Source organism: Cynocephalus volans, chromosome 6 (assembly GCF_027409185.1).
Source record: "Cynocephalus volans isolate mCynVol1 chromosome 6, mCynVol1.pri, whole genome shotgun sequence".
NCBI classification, from domain to species: domain Eukaryota; kingdom Metazoa; phylum Chordata; class Mammalia; order Dermoptera; family Cynocephalidae; genus Cynocephalus; species Cynocephalus volans.
The window spans coordinates 154,079,279-154,098,491 of NC_084465.1; the positions used below are offsets into that span (position 1 = coordinate 154,079,279).

The 19,213-nt window shown below is 41.4% G+C and overlaps 1 pseudogene; it reads left to right on the forward strand.

Annotated features, from left to right (window-relative positions):
• Nucleotides 1-15,308: 15,308 nt before the first annotated feature.
• Nucleotides 15,309-18,462, forward strand: LOC134381086 (DNA-directed RNA polymerase III subunit RPC5-like; annotated as a pseudogene).
• Nucleotides 18,463-19,213: the final 751 nt, after the last annotated feature.

Below are 19,213 nucleotides of genomic sequence, written 5' to 3' on the forward strand. Positions count from 1 at the left end.
AATATGGGCTCTATAAGCCAGATTTGATTCTTTAAGAGAAGGTTGAAATCCAGATTTCTGCATGAGCCTCCTAAATTTTAAATGTTGACTCAATTTATAGAGGCAAACTAAACATATCTATGGGCTCATTTATTCTACAGCCCTTGTGTTTTTGTATTTGCTCTGAGTGTTTCTGAATGGTCGCATATAAAGAAAATATTTGTACGTAAAAATCTTTTAATTTCTTTCATATCCTGCTTTACCAAAAGATCAGGCCTTCATATATAGTAACAATTGCTATTAAGTAAAAAACCCACTTCAGGAATATTTCCAACACTTATAAACTTACTATCTATTTCTTTTAATTCCCCGAGATTATTAATCGAATGGGTATTTAGTTCATAAAATTGCTGAAACTAAATTATTAAAAGAATTCCCATCTGTATTCTTACTAACTTCATGGTTTTCAGTGTATAAAAGTGACATTCTGATTATGCCAGGGCTCTGCAAACTTAACAGACATACTGAGATACTCTACAATACAGCTTCAAATAAAAAAGAGTTCATGTTTTTAAGAGAAGAGAATGGAACGGAGGTTGCTGGGGGTAAGAAAGGGAGAGAGGGAGGGGGAAAGGGAGGAATTGGTAAAGGGCTATAAAAATGGATTACATTATAAAATGGTAAAGATACTAATGATCCTGATTTAGGCATCAGTAAAGTTCATGATTTCCTACTACACTAATTGAGAAAACCCTGCTCTTAATAAACATTTGTTCACCTGATGACCTGAATGATAAAAAAGAGACATGAAATCCTTAAACGGTCAGCCTCTACTTACTAAGAGTACTCATAAGCAATTTCCTAAAGACCTCGTGAATGGCAGTGAATGATTTGTAGCTGAAAGGAAAAAGATGGTATTCTGTAAGCCAAGTAAAGGTTATTATTTATGTGAATCACACAAAAGTTGTTCTTCCAACACATTTATTGAAAACCTACTAGGCACCAGTGCTGTGCTAGGAGCTAAGGACACACCAAACTCTCCTTGCCCCAGCTGTTTTCAGGCTGCAATAGCATTTCTCACCTGGGGTTCTCCTTTTCCAATTTTGTAGGAAAGAAGGGAAGTTATTACATACAATGCATGCCCTCGGGCATTGGGCTTAATTCTCTCCAGGCTGAGAAAGACTGGTCTAGGGAGCCATGCAAGTTAAAAGGCAATTATAATAAGATAAAGTGGTTGCTTTTATGTAGGGTCAGGTTCAACTGTTAAACCTAGACCTGGGAGGTACCAAGATGCACAGACCATTTGTATGACTTATGTAAATGCAAGAATACTGCAACACACATGTAAATATATTTCTAAACACAATGAAATAAAATCAACGTTTTCCTTGCTCAACCACGTCAGGTCAAGGTTATGGGTAAAGCAAGGCAGAAAAAAATATATACATATATATAAATATATATATATTTAATTACCCTGGTAATTTATTAAAAAAAACCAAAAACCTCACTGCTCTTACAAAAAAAAAAGGGGGCGCAATTAACCTCAATTATTTTGTTAATTGCCTCCATATATTGCTTGGGCTCAAATAAATGAGCTAGTGGTAGCACTAATGCTATAGCTCTGGGTTCAGGAAATTACTGTGATCAAGCTGCTTTGGCTTGTGAAGACTGGGAGTGTTAAATAAGACTGGTGAGTCCTATGCTCAGCCCTGACTTTACTAAGTCTCACTGTAGCTATATTTCTTGTTGTGTAAAGGTGAACATGGGATTGTTGAAATGCTCGGATCTGGATGTGGTGGTTTCCAGAAAATATGCTTACAAATCTACTTGAACTGCTCCTGTATGGCTACACTTAGAGGGAACAATTGAGCTTCCTGAATACCTGAAACGATTCTCAGTCAGGTGTTAACATACCCAGCTGTGAAATGAGCACTTCAGGAGTCCCCATGTGAACATTATTGCATCTACTACGAAAATGATAATCTGTCTTCTGGATTTTCTGATTGGTCTGAATTTTGGGTGTGTGATCTTTTATTATAAAATAACTGCCCTTTACCAAAGTGATAGCCATATTGGTCTCTTCACTAAGTTGAACCTGCTCTTTACGTTTCTCAAAACAATACTCTACCATTTTGTGGGAATGACATAAAGTCTCAGATCCATTATGGTAAAATTCTGTGGTGTAAGTGTGAGGCTAGTGAAGGAAAAGATGATGATTCTGTGATGCCACAGTTGTTCCACTGACCTTGAAGTTTAGAGACGGATGACTAAACCATTGGGGGATGTTAAAGGAAGCAGAATTTTTCAGTGGCACATTGTAGAAGATATTGACTAAAAAGTTATTAACGAGACAGAAATAAAACACATGTACTTCACACGACCAAAGTCCTTAGTTTAGAAGGCCAAAGACTGTAGTTTACGAGGCCAAAGCCTCTAGTTCAGGGAGCCAAAGCCTGACCCTTTAGGAAAACACAGAGGAATGAATGCTAAGATTGAAAAAGATCAGAAAACTTTCACAGGACTAAAGCCTTTGATGTAGGTAAGAGAATTGAAGCACAGTAGAAAGTGATTGCTCTGGGGGCAGTTGCCCTTAGTTCAGCTAAACCTAAATGATGGGAAGGTAAATAAACTAAAATCTTCAAGGATATTCTGTTAGTTAGCACCTGGGGGTCGGTCCACATATTGCCCTAGGCTATTTTTAAAACATTCTTTAGGAGTTAAACGCTTTGGTGATTATCTCATTGTTCCTTTTCTGGGCATCACATAGCTTAGTTTTATGACTCCTTTTGATGGTAAATTGCTTGAAGTGTTTTAAGCTATATATGCTTCAATGAAGACTGTCACATAGCCCGTTTGTTCATGTTCTCACTATGTACGATTGATTAAACATCTCTTTTTCTTAACTGTCTTGTCTTCACAATAAAAACTGAAGCAAAAACTGACTCGGGGCTGTGCCTGGGCTCTCCTCTCTTGAAGGAGTTTCCCTTGGTGCAGTCCCTTTGGGCTTCTCACTGCTCTTAACATCTGGGCTCTGTGTAATCTTTTGTGTCTCCGTCACTCTGCGAAAGGTGACAGCACATGAAGGCCATACTGTGACTCCTAAAAGTATGGCCTACTGATAGATTCAAAGCTTTTGCAATGAGCAGCTTTTAGAAACACCATGCTTAAAAAGACTGAATCAAGAAGGAGTGCTAATATATACCATGGATGAGAGTAAGGGACGTGGCACCTCATTAACAGTAATTCCAGAGTACCACAAAAAGGGGCTACAAGGGTTTAGGGTATCTTGGAGGGACATGGAGATGCAGCAGCAGTAGATGAATAAACAAGGCCCAGGAAAGGGAGGTGACTTGTTCGGGCAGCAACAACTTTGTAACAGCAGAGCCATTAAAATTGGTGTCTCCTGACTTTCAGAATAGTGATCTTTTCAAACTCCTATTCTTGTCTTTGGTTGCTGTCCAAGGTAAAGGTTTTCCTCAGCAAAGGCACTTTCCAATGTTTTGCTTCCCTCTCTCTCGTTTTTTCTTTTATCTGCGCTCAATTCTTTATGTTTCCCTTTCGTTCTCCTATATTTAATTCAGCTTATCTGTGCCCAGAGGTTTAAGTTTTAAAACCTAACATTTTATCACCTTTCTTGACGTCTGTCTTCCTGGTTCCCAGGACTTAGTTTGCCATTCACACTTAATGGCCCAATGAACTTGCAGAATAGAAACAGTCAAAATGTTGGCTATACACAGCTATATATATATGTACATACACACACAGACACAGAGACAGTAATATTCAAAAATTTTCGTATACAAAATGTACTGTCACGCAGTGCTAAAGTACAAACAGCTTATAAAAAAGCCACAGGTCTTTTAATTTCAAGTATTGGTTAATTACATTCAAACACAAAGGGTATGTTTTTGTGAAGTGTGTGATTGTGTTTATCATAGGCAATAAAAGTGTCAAGGTGCATATATTGTTGTGGCTTAGGAGGTTGCCACTTTGGACAACAAAGTAAGTGAATTTGGGAGGTCACAAGCCACTCACTAGTGGTTTCAAAGATGACACCTTCCTTTGACTCCTTATGAAGCTGCTTGGATCACCCATATTACCAATATTCCACAGGCCCTGTGTTTTTCATTTTTTTGTTTTTGATTGTTTGATATGTCCACAGAGAGTCAGGGCCATTGAACAACTAGCAGGTTGACTATAATATACCAAAACTCACAGAAACAAGAGGTCTTAGGTGAATTCAACAACTTTACTGGCATCGCCTTTGGTTACTCTATGGCTGGGGCCTAGGCAGAGACTGCAATAAAATGACTAAAACTTGGATTGCTCATGAATATAAATTCTAAAATTATATATCAGCAGAACAGAGAATGCATTTCATATGACACAAAGTATAGGAGCAAGCCAAAAAAATACATTATGTTGTACTTTCTAGTGACATAAAATCCCAAAAGCAGCATGATTATAAACAAAAGTGTTGGCTTTTACCAACACACAAAAGTTCTGGCTACGGATATCAATGAGTGCTGAAACCTAGTTAGCAAAGCCATTTCCCAGACCTAATGCTGCATCAACCAAAGGAAGGGATGCAGTGTTATCACACCTATGAGAAAGGTGTGCCATCTTGCAGCTCATCCTCATGGAGAGGGTGCCTTTAGTAATTCACACAAAGGAACCACTTTTCCTTGCAGCTTCCTTGCTACGCTGAAGGTTTAAACATATTTAACATGTTTCCTGAACTATTACTTTAGTACTTCTTTCTAACATGCAGTTGCTAGAAGACTTTCAAATGCCACTTTTTTTCACTCTCATAAGATCACGAATGATTATTTTGTGCTGTTTGTTACATCAGGTTTGAACTTGAGTCTCAATATATTTTCTTTTTATCATATTCCCTTTCTCCAGATAAGCTCAATCCAGCCAAATTTTCAAAATACTTTTTTAAAAACCAGAAAACTGTCAAGAATAATATTAACAAACATCGAAGTACCCACCTCTTCAAGTTAATAAATGAACAAAGCTATTTTACTGATATATTGTCAATGTATTTTAATACATATTAAAGTTGAAATCTCTAGGCTCACTTACAAGCCCCATTCCTCTCCACCCCCAGACACAATTGCCATCAGTTTGATTTGTACCTTGCTTTTGTTTATATTCTTTTGCTATCTATATGCTTGTATAAATGGCTTTCATCAATAAAAATCATGTGCTTGCAAATTGCACCAAAGCAATCATCTGTAACTTACTTCTTTATTCTACATCTTCTGAGATCTGTAAGATATAGACCATTCATTTTAAGTGATGTATATTATCCCATGTAGCACATAAATATACTATAACAATTTTTAAGTTCCCCTATCTTATCCATTCTGCTATGTCCCACATATTGCAAATAAGATTCAGACAGCAATTCTGTGCCTATCTCCTACCTCCATTGCACAAGAATTTCCTTAGAAATGAGACTTACATAGTATATATATAGTCAAATTTCATGGGTATATTCAGTTGCTCCTTAAAGAAGTTGTGCCGATTTATACTTCCACCAGAATTATACAGAGTGTCTGTTTCCCTAGCTGCTTTCCCAATTGGTACAGTAAGGCTTTTTAACGTTTCCTAATCTGAGGAATGCTCACGTATACCCCTGAAGTGCTGAGTGTCCCTGTTTAGATTTGCTTTCAAAGCCTCTTCCCGAGCAGCAGTTGATGTTGAGGACTACAATGAAGATCAACAGGAGCACAGGATGGACTTTCCCTGGTCCCTTCCCTAAGCCTTGGTCCCTATATTTGCAAACAGGATTTTCTCAGCTTCCTCAGGAGGATGTCACAAGAAGCACGTGAGTTCATGTGCATGAGGTCCCACCTAAAAGTAGAGGCCTTCATGTCTACCCCTAATCCCTTCAACCACTGTTCATGGAGAAACTATAAGATGCCAGGCATGATTTCTGGGGTTGGGGTAGAGCACTGCCCAGCAATGACAAATACCCCTGCCCTCATGAAGTGTGAATGTGTGTACGTGTGTTGGGGGTGTGTATACAGAAATCAAAATAAAGTGCATATCTTCATTATACAACATATTAAAAAGTGGCAAATGGTAAGGAAAAAAATAAAGTAGGGATGAGTGATAATAAGTGAAGAGGGGTTGGTATTTTTCAACAGACTCCTCAGAGTGAATTCCTGAGATGGTGGAATTTGAGCAAAGCTCGGATATCTGAAGAGAACAAATTGGGGAAAGGGATAGCCAATTGTATTCATCAGAGTTCCAGCAAGAAAGAGATGGCACACTCAAGCTGGTAATTTGAGGAGAATGTAATAAAAGAGAATGGTGGTTGACAAAGGATGGGAGAGGGGGAAGGGGGTCAAAAGTTGTAAAGTATCAGTTATGTAAGATGAATAAATCCTGGAGATCCAGAGTACAGCATAGTGCCTTTGGTTAAAAATACTCATGCAGCATCATATATTTACAAATTTGCTGAGCGTAGATGTTAAGTGTTCTTATCAAAAAACAATGATCATCAATAAAGGGAGTGGGAGGAAACTTTCGGAGGTGATGGATCATAAATCCCTCTTCGTTTGTGGTAATGGTTTCACACATGCATACGTATCTACAAACACATCAAGCTGCATACATAAAATGTACAGCTTTTTGTATGTCTGTCAATCACACCTCAATAAAGAGATTTAAACAACAAACAAGGCAGCTTTAGATATAGTTGTTGAATGAGTAATTAATCTACTTAGAGGTCCTTGCATGGAGCCCGTATTCATCCACAGGAAAACAATGATTAAGCATGTCAAATGCTTGATTTTGTTCAGCTATACTATGTCTCCAGAAATTACCTTGTTCATAACCCAGTATATTCATTAAAGGAAAATAAAGAAAAAAAGCAGGGTTTAGGGAAACTACAAAAGCTTCAGTAGTAATATAGGGACCATGCCACCCCTAGGCTTGATGTGGCCTTAGGAAAAAGAAGATCAGGAATGGGACAGAGGAACTGTGCAGAGAGGCCACCTGCAAGAGCTGTGGTCTTCACTGCTTCTTTCCTTCTGCCTGCAGAAAGGAAGCTGGAGAAGAAACCTCAGCTTCCCTCTCTTCCCTCTGGCTGACCTCCTGACAGTCCTACCACCCTCCTGCACTTACAGACCTCCAATGCTACATGCCACATATTATAGATTGTCACTGTGTAATCAAACTGGGGTTCATTTGAGTAACGAGAATCTAGGGTATTTACATATGCAGTCACATACATTAATTTTTTATTTGCAAAAAGTTTCCTAACTTAGTCTTTCATCACTCACCTGCCCACTCACTTATTCATCCATTTACGCCACACGCACTCTTGTATAAATACTTGTATCCTGCACTCTGCTAAGCACGGGACATATGGCAGTGAATCAAATAAGCTTCCTGGAGCTTCTGTCCAGTGAGGAGGCCTTCATGTTCTATGCAACCCCCAAACCCTGTTCACTGTCCTCCTGGGACCCTAGCTGATTCCTCCTGGCTGCTCCTTGAATGTACTCCTGCCTCATGGCCTTTGCAGTGGACATTGGATACGTTCTGCTGCCCTTCCAGATTGTTCACCCTTCTCCACCCGACCCTGTGCCCTCAGCCTGACCTGTGCTGAGGGCATTCATAGGCTTCCTGGCCCCCAGCTTCCTTTGGGGAGGACTCACAGTCAGAAAGAAGCATTTTAGCAGCTCTAGCAGCCAAAGCAGTAGACTTTGGGTGAGAGAGAAAAAGAAACAGAGAAATAGAGAGGACAAAATACCCCAAAGCCTCCAGAAAATAGCTCTCCAGAAATAGAAAACTCAGGATAGTTAAGAGCATTTGGTGATGGGATTAAATACAGGACACTGACAACTAAGGGTGAAGTGTGGGAGCAGCTGAAAAGTAAGTTTCACTTTCTAAAGTCAATATATAAGGTCCTGAGAGCAGCAGCAAACAATTACATATTATATGTAAACTTACATCCTTACATCCTATACCTATATATAGCAAACACTTATGTAGCACATGGTATTTCCTGTATAAGAGTGTTATTATTTTATCACCATTTCCTCACTACCAGAACATGAAGGTGGCACCCAACATCTCAGTGGCCAGTTCTGCAGGATGACTATAGATGCTGTGGGCCGTGACTTCTCCGTCCTCGCACAGGCTTCTTTCTGAGTGCCCGAGGGGAGTCCACATGACTCTGTGTCCTCCCCTTATTCTCCGATGGTGAGATCCCTCGTTATTCCAGAGCACTGCAGAAGAGCTGGAAGGTTTTTTAAAAAGAACTACCCACTAACCCAGAAATACCAACTTAGAATAAAACAAGAGTCTTCCTAATTCAAAACTAAACCTAATCATTTAGAAATAAAAGACAATGAAAATAATCCAAAATATTTTGTTAGCAGGGGCAATTAAAGAAAGTGAAACCTAACATGAGAGTATATGAATTATCATGAAGGATTTAAATGTTAAATTTGAATTTACTTTAAATCATGCTCAGATTAGCAATGGAAACCATACCTTCACAGAGATCAGTATCACGGGCAGGTTACCTATTGCTGCATGACAAGCCATCTCAAAACGTAGTGACTTAAAACAACAACAGTTTTGTTTCTCATGATGCTGTGGTTCAGCTGTGGTTTCTCCAGCTGTTCTTCCTTGGGCCATTCATGGAGCTACATTCAGCTGATGGGTTGGTTGGAACTAGAGCATCTACACTGGCTTTGCCCACATGTCTGAGGTCTTGGAAGGGAGGCTAGAAGGCTGAGACCTATGTCTTCCTGTGATCACTCATCCTCTGCTAGGCTAGACTGAGCTTCTATACATGACAGCTGTGTTATTTAAGTCAGCAACCCCAACGTGTAAGCGTTTTTCTAGTCTCTGCTTACATTAGGCTTGATGATAACCTGTTGGCCATATCAAGTCATATGGCCAAGCATGAGGTTATTGTGTAAGTAAATACTGGGAGGTGTGAGTCACTGGGGATTGATTATCAGTGTAACAGTCTATCACAACCCCCTTATATATGCCAGATGCTCCAGAGAGGATAAGAGGTCACACAGGAAGATGGAATAAAAGAATGCACAGAACAGGATGGGGAGACTTCAGGTACAATCCAGCATGGAAGGTGCTTAGAAGTCACCATTCTGTCCTAACAACAAGCAAGAGGCTGAACAAACTGAAAAATCAACACCTCTTCATAGATTCTCAGAGAAGTTACATCACAGGATTAACACCTATGACAAAAAATGGAGAGACAGGCACACACAGAGAATCATAACTTATTGGAACAGAAACCCACTAGCAGAAACTTCTGCAGGAATCAGTACTAGGTCGGAAAGCCTGAACTGTAATTGACCAGTAGCTGAAGGCCCAATGTGCACACACTTGAGAGTCAAAAACTTCAGGAGAGCCCAGTCACAGGGCTCCTCACACTGTGAGTTTTACCTCCAGGAGCTTCTGCAGGTTTTCACAGTGAATATCAGGGGGAAAAAAATCCCCTCATGTTTCCAACAGAAGAGGGGGAAAGTAACCAATTTTGACATATGCCAGAGCATTCCGTTCTTCTTAGTAAGGCTTGACTGCAGGGGAAATATTTTATAAGAGCATAACCTGCTCGATTTTTAAAAAATTATTCTTTTTGACTGTGGTAAAACATATATAGAATAATAATTACCATCTAAAGCATTTTTAAGTACACAATTACGTGGAATTAATTACAGTCACAATGCTGTGTAACTACTACATCTATCTATTTCCAAAGCTTTTTAGTCGTGCTAGACATAGACTCTGTACCCATTAAGCAATAGCTTCTCATTATTTCTCCTCCCAACCCCCCATTTCTTGTACCCTCTAATCTACTTCTATCTCTGGATTTTTTCTTTTTCTTCTATAGAGCCTAAAGGACCTGGGAAAAGGGAAATGCCCAACTCCAGCTCCCTCTAGTCTTCCATGTGGGGAAAGGGAAATAAATATCCAACTACATCTGCCTCCAGACATCCTGTCCCATCAGAGCGGGGGAAATGAGGAACACTGGTGACGTTCACAGTGTAGGGGCATAGACTCTAAGAGACTGAGACCTAATCACAGAACTACAGAGCGCTTCCCCTCCCTCCACACCTAACTACCACATCACTAAATGCCTGTTTTACCCAATACTTCATGACTGGCTTTCAACAAAAAATGACAAGGCATACTGAAAGGCAGAAAATAAGGTGTGAAGATACAGAGCAAGCATCAGAACCACACTCATGTGGCAGAGATAATGGACTAATCAGTTGGGAAATTTAAAACAACTGTGACTAATATGCAAAAGAATCCAAAGGAAAAAGTAGACAACACACGAGAACACATAGGTCATTTAAGCAAAGACGGAAATTCTAAGGAAGAGTCAAAAGAAAAATTCCAGAGAACAGAAACACTAACAGAAAGGACGAGTGTCTTTGATGGACTCATTAGTAGACAGGACACAGCTGAAAAAAGCTCTGAGCTTGAGGATGCCTCAGTAGAAACTCCCAAAACTAAGAACCAAAGAGGAAAAAATCTCTGGAAAAACAACAACAGAAAAGAATATCCAAGACCTTGGGAGAACTACAAAGTATAAAAAATAGGCATAATAGAAATACCAAAATGAAAAGATAGAAAAAAAACAGAAAAAATATTTAAAGAAATAATGACTGAGAATTTCCCCCAAATTACTGTCAGACACAAAACCACAGGTTCAGGAAGCTCAGAGAACACTTAGAAGGACAAGTGCAAAACAAAAAAATACCAAACCAACAAAAACACTGCACCTATGCATATTACATTCAAACTGCAGAAAATCAAGGAAAAAGAAAAAACCATGAAAGAAAAGGACAAAACACCTTACCCACAGAGGAGCAAAGATAAGAATTAAAAACAACTTCTCCTCAGAACCCCCACAAGCAAGAAAAGAGTGAAGTAAAATATTTAAAATGTTCAGAGGAAAAAAACCCACTAATACAGAATCCTGTACCCTTTGAAATGATTCTCCAACATGGATAAATAAGGTCTTTCTCAGACAGACAAACTGAGGGAATTTGTTGGCAGTAGACCTTCCTCATAGGAAATGTTAAATGAAGATCTTCAAAGGGAAGAAAAAATACAGGTAAGAAACTTGGATCTACATAAAGAAAGGAAGAGTATCGGAGAAGAAATAACTGAAGGTGAAATAAAAACTTCTATTTTTCTCATTCTTAATTGATCTATCAGATAGTTTGCTAAAAATAAGAACAGCAACAATGCATTCTATTATGCACACAGATAGATGACAGACAGATGGTAGGTAAGACAGACGCTATGGAATTATTTTATTATTAAAAGGTGCTCATAGTACCTAAAGTGGTATAGTATTATTTCAAAGTGAACTTGAATTAGTTGTAAACGTATATTGCAAATGCTAGAGCAACAACTTAAAAAAAAAAAAGAGTTTAAAGAAGCATAGCTGATATGCTAGGAAAGAAAATAAAACAGAATCATATAAAGGGCTCAGTTAAATTCACAAAATGCAGAAACAGAGAGTGGAAGACAAAAGTAGACACAAAGGACAAGAGCAAACAATAGAAAACAGTAACAGGAAGATTTTGATATACATATGTCAATAATCATTTTAAATGTCAATGGTTGAAGACAACAATTAAGACAGAAATTGTCAGTGTGGACCAAAAAAAACAAGACCCAACTATATATTGTATATAAGAAATCTACTTTAAATATAAAGACACATACAGAAAGGGACTTCAAAAAGTTCATGGAAAGATTCTTATCTTTTGATTCCATTTTCCACAAACCTTTTGAAGTACCCTTGTATATTTGAAGTAAAGAGATGGAGGAAGAAATCCCATTCCAACACTAATCCAGTCAAAGTGGGAGGCTGTACAAATTTCAGACAGAGCACACTTTAGAGCAAGGAAAGTTATCAGGGATAAACAGGGGCATTACATATGATAATGGGGTCAATTTTCTAGCAATACAGAACAATTCTTAACGTGTAGACACCTAACAACAGAGCATGAAAATACATGAAACAAAAGCCAATAGAATAGCAAGAAGAAACAGATGCACTCACTTTTATTATAATATATTATTGTAATAATTTAATCTACTAATATTGTATTATGACTGGGGGTAACAACACCTTACTATTACAAGTGGACAGATCCGGGAGGCAGAAAATCAGTAAGGACATAGTTGAACTCAAGAGCACCATCAATCAACTGAATATAACTGACATCTATAGACTACTTCATCCAACAACAGCAGAATAATATTCTGCTCAAGCTCACATAAAATATTCAGCAAGAAAAACAAAATCCTGGGTCATAAAACACACCTAAACACATTTAAAAGAAAAGACATCACACGATATCTACTTCAGACCACAATGGAATTAAAATAGAAATCGATAACAAAAAGATAGCTGAAAAATCCAAAAATACTTGGAGATTAAACAACACACTTTATGTAACGCATGGATCAAAGGGGATATCCAAAGCCAATTTTTAAAATATTTGCACTAACTAAAATAGAAATATAACTTATCAAAATTTGTGAGATTCAATAAAGCACTGCTTACAGGGAAATGTATAACATTGAATGCGTATATTATACAAAAAAACACATCTAAATCAATGATCTAAGCTTCATTCTTAGGATACTAGAAAGGGAAGGGAAAATAAAATCCAAGGTAAGCAGAAGAGAAAGAATAAAATTAAAGTAGAAATCAATGGAACTGAAAACAGGAAATCAATACAGAAAACCAACATAATGGGAGGGGTGGACGAGGAAAGGGGAGGTGTTAGTCAAAGGGTAGGGAGCTTCAGTTACACAAGAGGAATAAGTTGTAGTGATCTGCCGTACATCATTGTCATTGTAGTGAATAATAATGTACCATATATTTCAAAATTACTAAAAGAGTAGATTTTAAATAGTCTCACAACAAAGAAATAAGCAAGTGGTGATATGTTAATTAGTCTGATTTAATCATTCTACAATGGAAACATGTATCATAATATCACATTGTACCCCATAAATATACATGATTATTATATACTAGTTAGAAATAAAATAAATACAACAAAAGCAATTTTAAAAGATCAATGTAATTGATAAGCCCCTAGCCAGGCTAAAAAAGAAAAAAAAAAAAAAGAGAAGACACAAATTACTAATATCAGAAATGAAAAAGGTGGCAAAACTATAGATCCCATGGACAACAAAAGAATAATAAAGAAATACTGTTACTAACTCTACGCCCACAAGTTCAATGAACTAGATGAAATGGACCCACTTCTTGAAAGAGTAAACTGAAAAAACGCACACAAAAAGAAGCAGAATATCTGAACAGGCCTGTATCTATTAAAGAAACCGAATAGACTTCTGGTCCAGATGGTGGCATAGACAGTTCCCAGGGTCACTCTCTCCCACAAATCAACCAATTTACAACTATAAAAATGTAACGTCAGCCAAGCTGGGGCCGCTGGAGCTCAGGGGAAGAGGAGGAGAGACCTATGGAGTTCATGAAGGTGGGAGAAACCAGGATGAGAGAAAGAAAAAACTGCTCTCAGCGTTCTGGCCGCGGCCGCTTTAATGCTGGAGCACATGGAGCAGGAGCTGGCAGAAGCCACGGCTGTGCCCTTTAGATGGAGTTACTTGGAGGCGGCAGGGGAGAAGAGAACTTTGGTGGCCCCTAGGACAGCAAGACCACTAATAGGGTTCCTGTGGACCCACACAGGAGCGAGGAGCCAGAACAGCAGAAAAAGGGGAGACACTCAGAGGCCAGTGAGTCATCACAAGGGACTGGCGCAGGGCCTGTCCCATGGGAAGTGTTTGGAGCATGGGCTGTGGGAGAGACGGGCCCACCAGGGGAACACTGGGACACAGCAAGGACAGCTGACCTGCCCCCCAATCAGCTCAGGACTACTCAGAGGAGACTGGATGGGAATGCAGAATTGCATGGGGTGCAGTTTGATGAAAAGATTCAGGCCCAGATCAGAGTTTCTACACAACCCAGGTGCACCGAGTATCTGGAGAGCCGCAAGTACCTATAAGGTCAACCATTAAACCCTGAGCTGCACAAAAAGCTTTCCCTAGGGAAACAGCAGCAAAGCATCAATTTACCTCAACCACACAGCTCAAGTACTGGTTCCCACAGGAAGTTCCCCTGTTTTAGAAGCAAGCAAAGGACAAAAACTTAGTTCTGGCCCAGGCACACCATGATGCCTCGGGGTCCATCAGGGGACATGAGGCATGGAGGCAGGGGCAGGACCCCTGCCCACAACCATTCATACCGCCGGCATCTCGGGGCTCCACCTAGGAACCTGAGGATTGGAGCCAAGGACCGGACACCACTCCCACATACAGGCACACCATCAATACCTAGGGGCCCAACTAGGGACCCGGGGCTAGCAGCCAGGGTCCGGACCACCTTCCCACAACCAGGCATGCTGTGACAGTGCCTCGGGGACCCACCTGAGGGCTCAAGGCATGGAGAAGGGGACCAGACCTCCCTTCCACAACCAGGGACACCACGCCAGCACCTCAATGTCTGCCTGAGGACCCAAGGCATGGTGAAGGGGACTGGACACCCCTTCCAAAACCAGGCACTGTGCGCCAGCGCCCCGGGGCCGATCCAGGGACCCATGGTAGGGAGCCGAGAACCGGGCCTCCCCCCACAACCAGGCACCCCATGCCAGTGCCTCAGGGCCTTCCCTGGGACCCGGGGCATGGAGAAGAGGACCAGATCCCCCTCCTACAACCAGGCACCATATGCCAGTGCCCCAGGGCCCACACAGGGACCTGGGGTAGGGAGCTAGGAACCAGACCCCCCTCCCACAACCAGGCACCACATGCCAATGCCTCAGAGCATCCCCTGGGACCCAGGGCATGGAGAAGAGGACAAGATCCCCCTCCTACCACCAGGCATACTGTACCAGTGCCTCAGGTCTGCCCATGGACCTGAGGCATGGAGATGAGGACCAGACTCCCCTCCCACAACCAGGCACCACACACCAGGGCCTCAGGGCCCACCCAGGGACCCGGGGTATGGAGCCTGGGACTGGAGCCCCCTTCCCACAACCAGGCACCCAGTGCCAGCGCCTCGGGGACCACCCAGGGATCTGGGGCTTGGAGAAGGGGAGTTGACCCCCCTCCCACAACCAGGCACACCGTGCCAGTGCCTTGGGACCCACTTGGCGACCCAGGGCATGGAACTGGGGATCAGTCACTCTCCACAACCAGGCATACTGCCAGCACCACAGAGCACGACAAAAACATCTCCTCCATGTGGGTGGCCCACCATAGCTACTACGATAACCATGGCTGCTGCGAAGGCGGATAGATGCCGCAACCACCACGCATATGGTCCGCCAGCCACTGGCATGAGTTGACACAAGGAGAGTCACCAGCAGAGATAAATAAAGAAGCTGGATGTCTGTCTCCACAGAACCCATTTCATAATGACAGAAGAGACATCTAGTCTAGGATAGCATTGGGGGACTTGCTCATGTCTCTCAGTATTGGACAGATTATTGGGGCAGCAAATCAACAGAGTAACCATTACTCTTTCAGAGGGAGAGAAGAAATCTCAGGTGATTAGAGTGCAGAGGGGGGAGAGAAAGGGGGACGAGGAGAGATTGGACAAGGGGCATAAAGAAATTTGTAACAATATATATGCTAGTAATATTGATTTGATCAACATATCTCAATGTTGAAACCCAAAAATATGTATCATTAGTTTTGATTCAATAAAAATTAAAATTAAAAAAAGAAAAAAGAAAAGAAACAATAAATCATAACTCTCCAAAACAGAAATCACCAGGCCCAGATGAATTCACTGGTTAATCCTACCAAACATTTTTTAAAGGAGACATTATACCAATTCTCGGTAATCTCTTCCAGAAGACAGAAGCAGAGGGACTAATTTCTAACTCATTCTATGAGGACAGCATTACTCTTATACCAAAAACAGACAAAAATATTGTAAGAGAAAACTACACATCAATAGCTCTCATGAACATATGCAAAAAATCCCAAGAAAACATTAGCAAGTAATATTCATCAATGAATAAAAGATACAGAGCACAAACAAGTTAAATTTGTCTCTAGTCTAAAAGGCTGCTTCAACATTAATAAATCTATTCATCTAACCTACCACACCAACAGGTTAAAGAAGAAAAATCAGATGATCATATCAATAGATGCAGAAAACACATGTGGCAACATGAAACACCCATTTCTGATAAAAACTCTCAGCATACTTGAAATGGTTGTAAACTTTCTCAAGTTGATAAAGAACATCTATGAAACACTGACACCTAACATTAGGCTGACTGATAAGAACCTCAAAGATTTCCTGCTAAAATCAGAAGCAAGGTAAAGATGTCTCCTTTCCCTATTTTTTTCCAACTTCATATTGGAAGTCCTAGCTAATGCATTAAGACAAGAAAAGGAAAAAATGGTATACAGATTTGGAAAAAAGAAATAAAACTGTCTTTGCAGATGACATGACTGTCTACAAAGAAAAGCTTAAAGAGGTCTGCCAGAGTTTCTCCACCAGCAACATGACCACTGCCTAAGAGAAGATCTGGGGGCCACTGCCTCTGCAGCCCGCAGGTGTCTGGGCCATTGCTGATGCCTGTGCATGGTCCCCATGGAAAGATGGAGTGTCAGGACTGTGCAGCTTGCTCTCCTCTAAGATGACAAACAAAATGGATGACCCAGTCATACAGGAGATGGATGTGTACTTGGCCAAAAGTCTGGCAGAGAAGCTATATCTGTTTCAGGGGAGCTCCACCTGATGCCTTTACATGGCATCCTGCAGCTCCAGCCCACCTTCGGCTACATGAGGCACACACCAAGCACCTGGAAAGGGAGGTGGCCAGTGAGGTGAGGGACTCTTCACAGGACTAGGTGGAAGAAGATGTTAAGCAGATGACCAAGCGGTTCTCCCAGCCAGTCAGAGCAGGCCCGCCAGTGCCACATGCAGTCCTACAAGTACTGCAAGAGAAGCATGCTGAAGAGCGCTGGGTCCACCTGCACTATTATGGCCTGAGGGACAGCCATTGGAAGCATGACAGCCAGCACCTGTTGTGCAAGGGCTCCAGCAAGGTGGACAACACGGAGCTCCTCAAGTCTCCCAGCGAGTATCTCATGATGCTGATGCCAGCCAGCCAGGAGGAGAATGACAATCCTGTGGCCCCCAGCAATGTCCTGTCCATGGCCCAGCTGCTCACCCTGCACCTGGCCAATCAGATCAAGATCCTCATGAAAAACTTGAAGGTCATACCTTTTGCCAACTTGATGAGTCTCCTATGCCCCTCTATCAACTCTGGGACTGTTCTGTGTGGCATTCAGGAGGTGGCAATGATAATCTACAGAAACTGGGTAGTGAAGAGCTACATCCTGTACCCCAAAAAGTCATCCAGCGCTCACAGCAGCGTGCCTGCTGGGGTGCTCTGCAGAGGCCAAGACTCTGTTATGTGGAAGTTTATGCAGAGCCACTGGGTGGTGAGGAAAGAGGTGGCGATGCTGACCAAACTCTACACTGAGGACGTGAAGGCCTGTCTAGAGCACATGGCCGTACTGAGGACCAACATACGCTGGGGTGTCATCCTGCCCTAAGGCAGGGAGTTCATCAAGAAGCATCTGGATGTGGTCCAGCAGCAGCACATGTGGACGGGCATCCAGGGCAAATTAGAAAAACTCTATAATCTTGTAAAGGAAACCATGCCAAAGAAGCCCGATGGACAATCATGGCCTGCTGGGCTAGTGCCTGAAGAGCAGCGGGTCCAAGCAGCCAAAAACAAGGCCCGGCAGAATCACGTGTTGCTGGAACGGGAGCTGCAGCAACAGAAGGAGCAGAACTGGGTGCCCACGGTCCTCCCAGGTGTGAGGATCAAGGAGGATCCCCTGAGTAAGAAGGGAGAGAAAAAGGAAGAGCAGGAAGCAGGAGAAGAGAAGCCCATGGACACTTCACCCAGCGGCAGCCTCAACAACAGGCTGGCTGACAGGCTGCCTGCCAGGTGGGCAGCAGGAGGGACAGCTTCAGTGAGCACCTGCCCCCAGGCTGTGACCAGGAACTGAGGGCCTTCACGGTGGCCACCTTTCACAAACACTTTGTTCTCACACTGAGAGAACTCAAACATCTCTTCAACCTACACTTGGCCGGCACGCCCCCTGGCCACACACGCTGCAGGACACGCTGCAGGACATGGTACAAGAAGATACTGGTGCCTTTTACCCCCTGACTGCTGTTTCCCTGGATGACCAAATGGAGTTTGGACACATGAGTGATCAGCATCGACAGGTTTTGTTCTCTAAAAATTGCTGGGAATGCCTGAACAAGATCCAATCTGGTTGACTCAAGAGTGTGGAGTGGATTTAAGTAAACAGGAGGTGGATAAAGGGCTAAAAGACTACAGAGTAAGCTATGCTGACATGTGGTACCTTAAAGTGATGGTACCGTCTTGACAATAGCAGCAAACCACTAACCCAATGAATCCAAGCCCAAGGAAGGACAGCAGAGCCACAAGTACAGTCTCGACTTGCTACAGCAGACACTGAGCAAGAGGGCGGTACCGCAGCCCCGTGGACAGAGAGGATCATACTCAGCAAGTGGTAGGGTCAGCTTAAGTGAGATTACTCCCAGAATGGACCAGCCAGGACTTTCTTTGCAGTACAATTTGAAATTCTTCAGATATTTTGCTTATTATTTGGTTTCATTCTCAAAATACAGTGTGTATTAACATGGGCTGGATGGAAAAAAAAAAAAAAGCCAAAAGAATTGACAAGAAAATGACTTGAACTAATAAGCAATTATAGCAAAATTGCAGGATATAAAATTAATACAAAAACTTGATCTGATCTATTTCTTATAAACCAGCAAAGAATAACTGGAATTTAGAGTTAAAAACACTATGTGATCTATATTAGCACACAAAAAGTAAAATACTTAGATATAAACCTAACAGAATATGTACAAGACCTATATGAGAAAAACTAAAAATGTGATGGAAGAAATCAAAAAATTAAATATATGGGGAGATATTTCATACTTACCTGCATAGGAAGTCTCAATATAGTCAAGATGTCAGCTCTAACTTGCTCTATGGATTCAGTGCAATCTCAGTCGACATTCCAGCAAGTTTATATGTGGATACCAAAAAACTCTTCTAAAGTTTACAGAGAGAGACAAAAATACCAGAATAGTCAAAATAATATT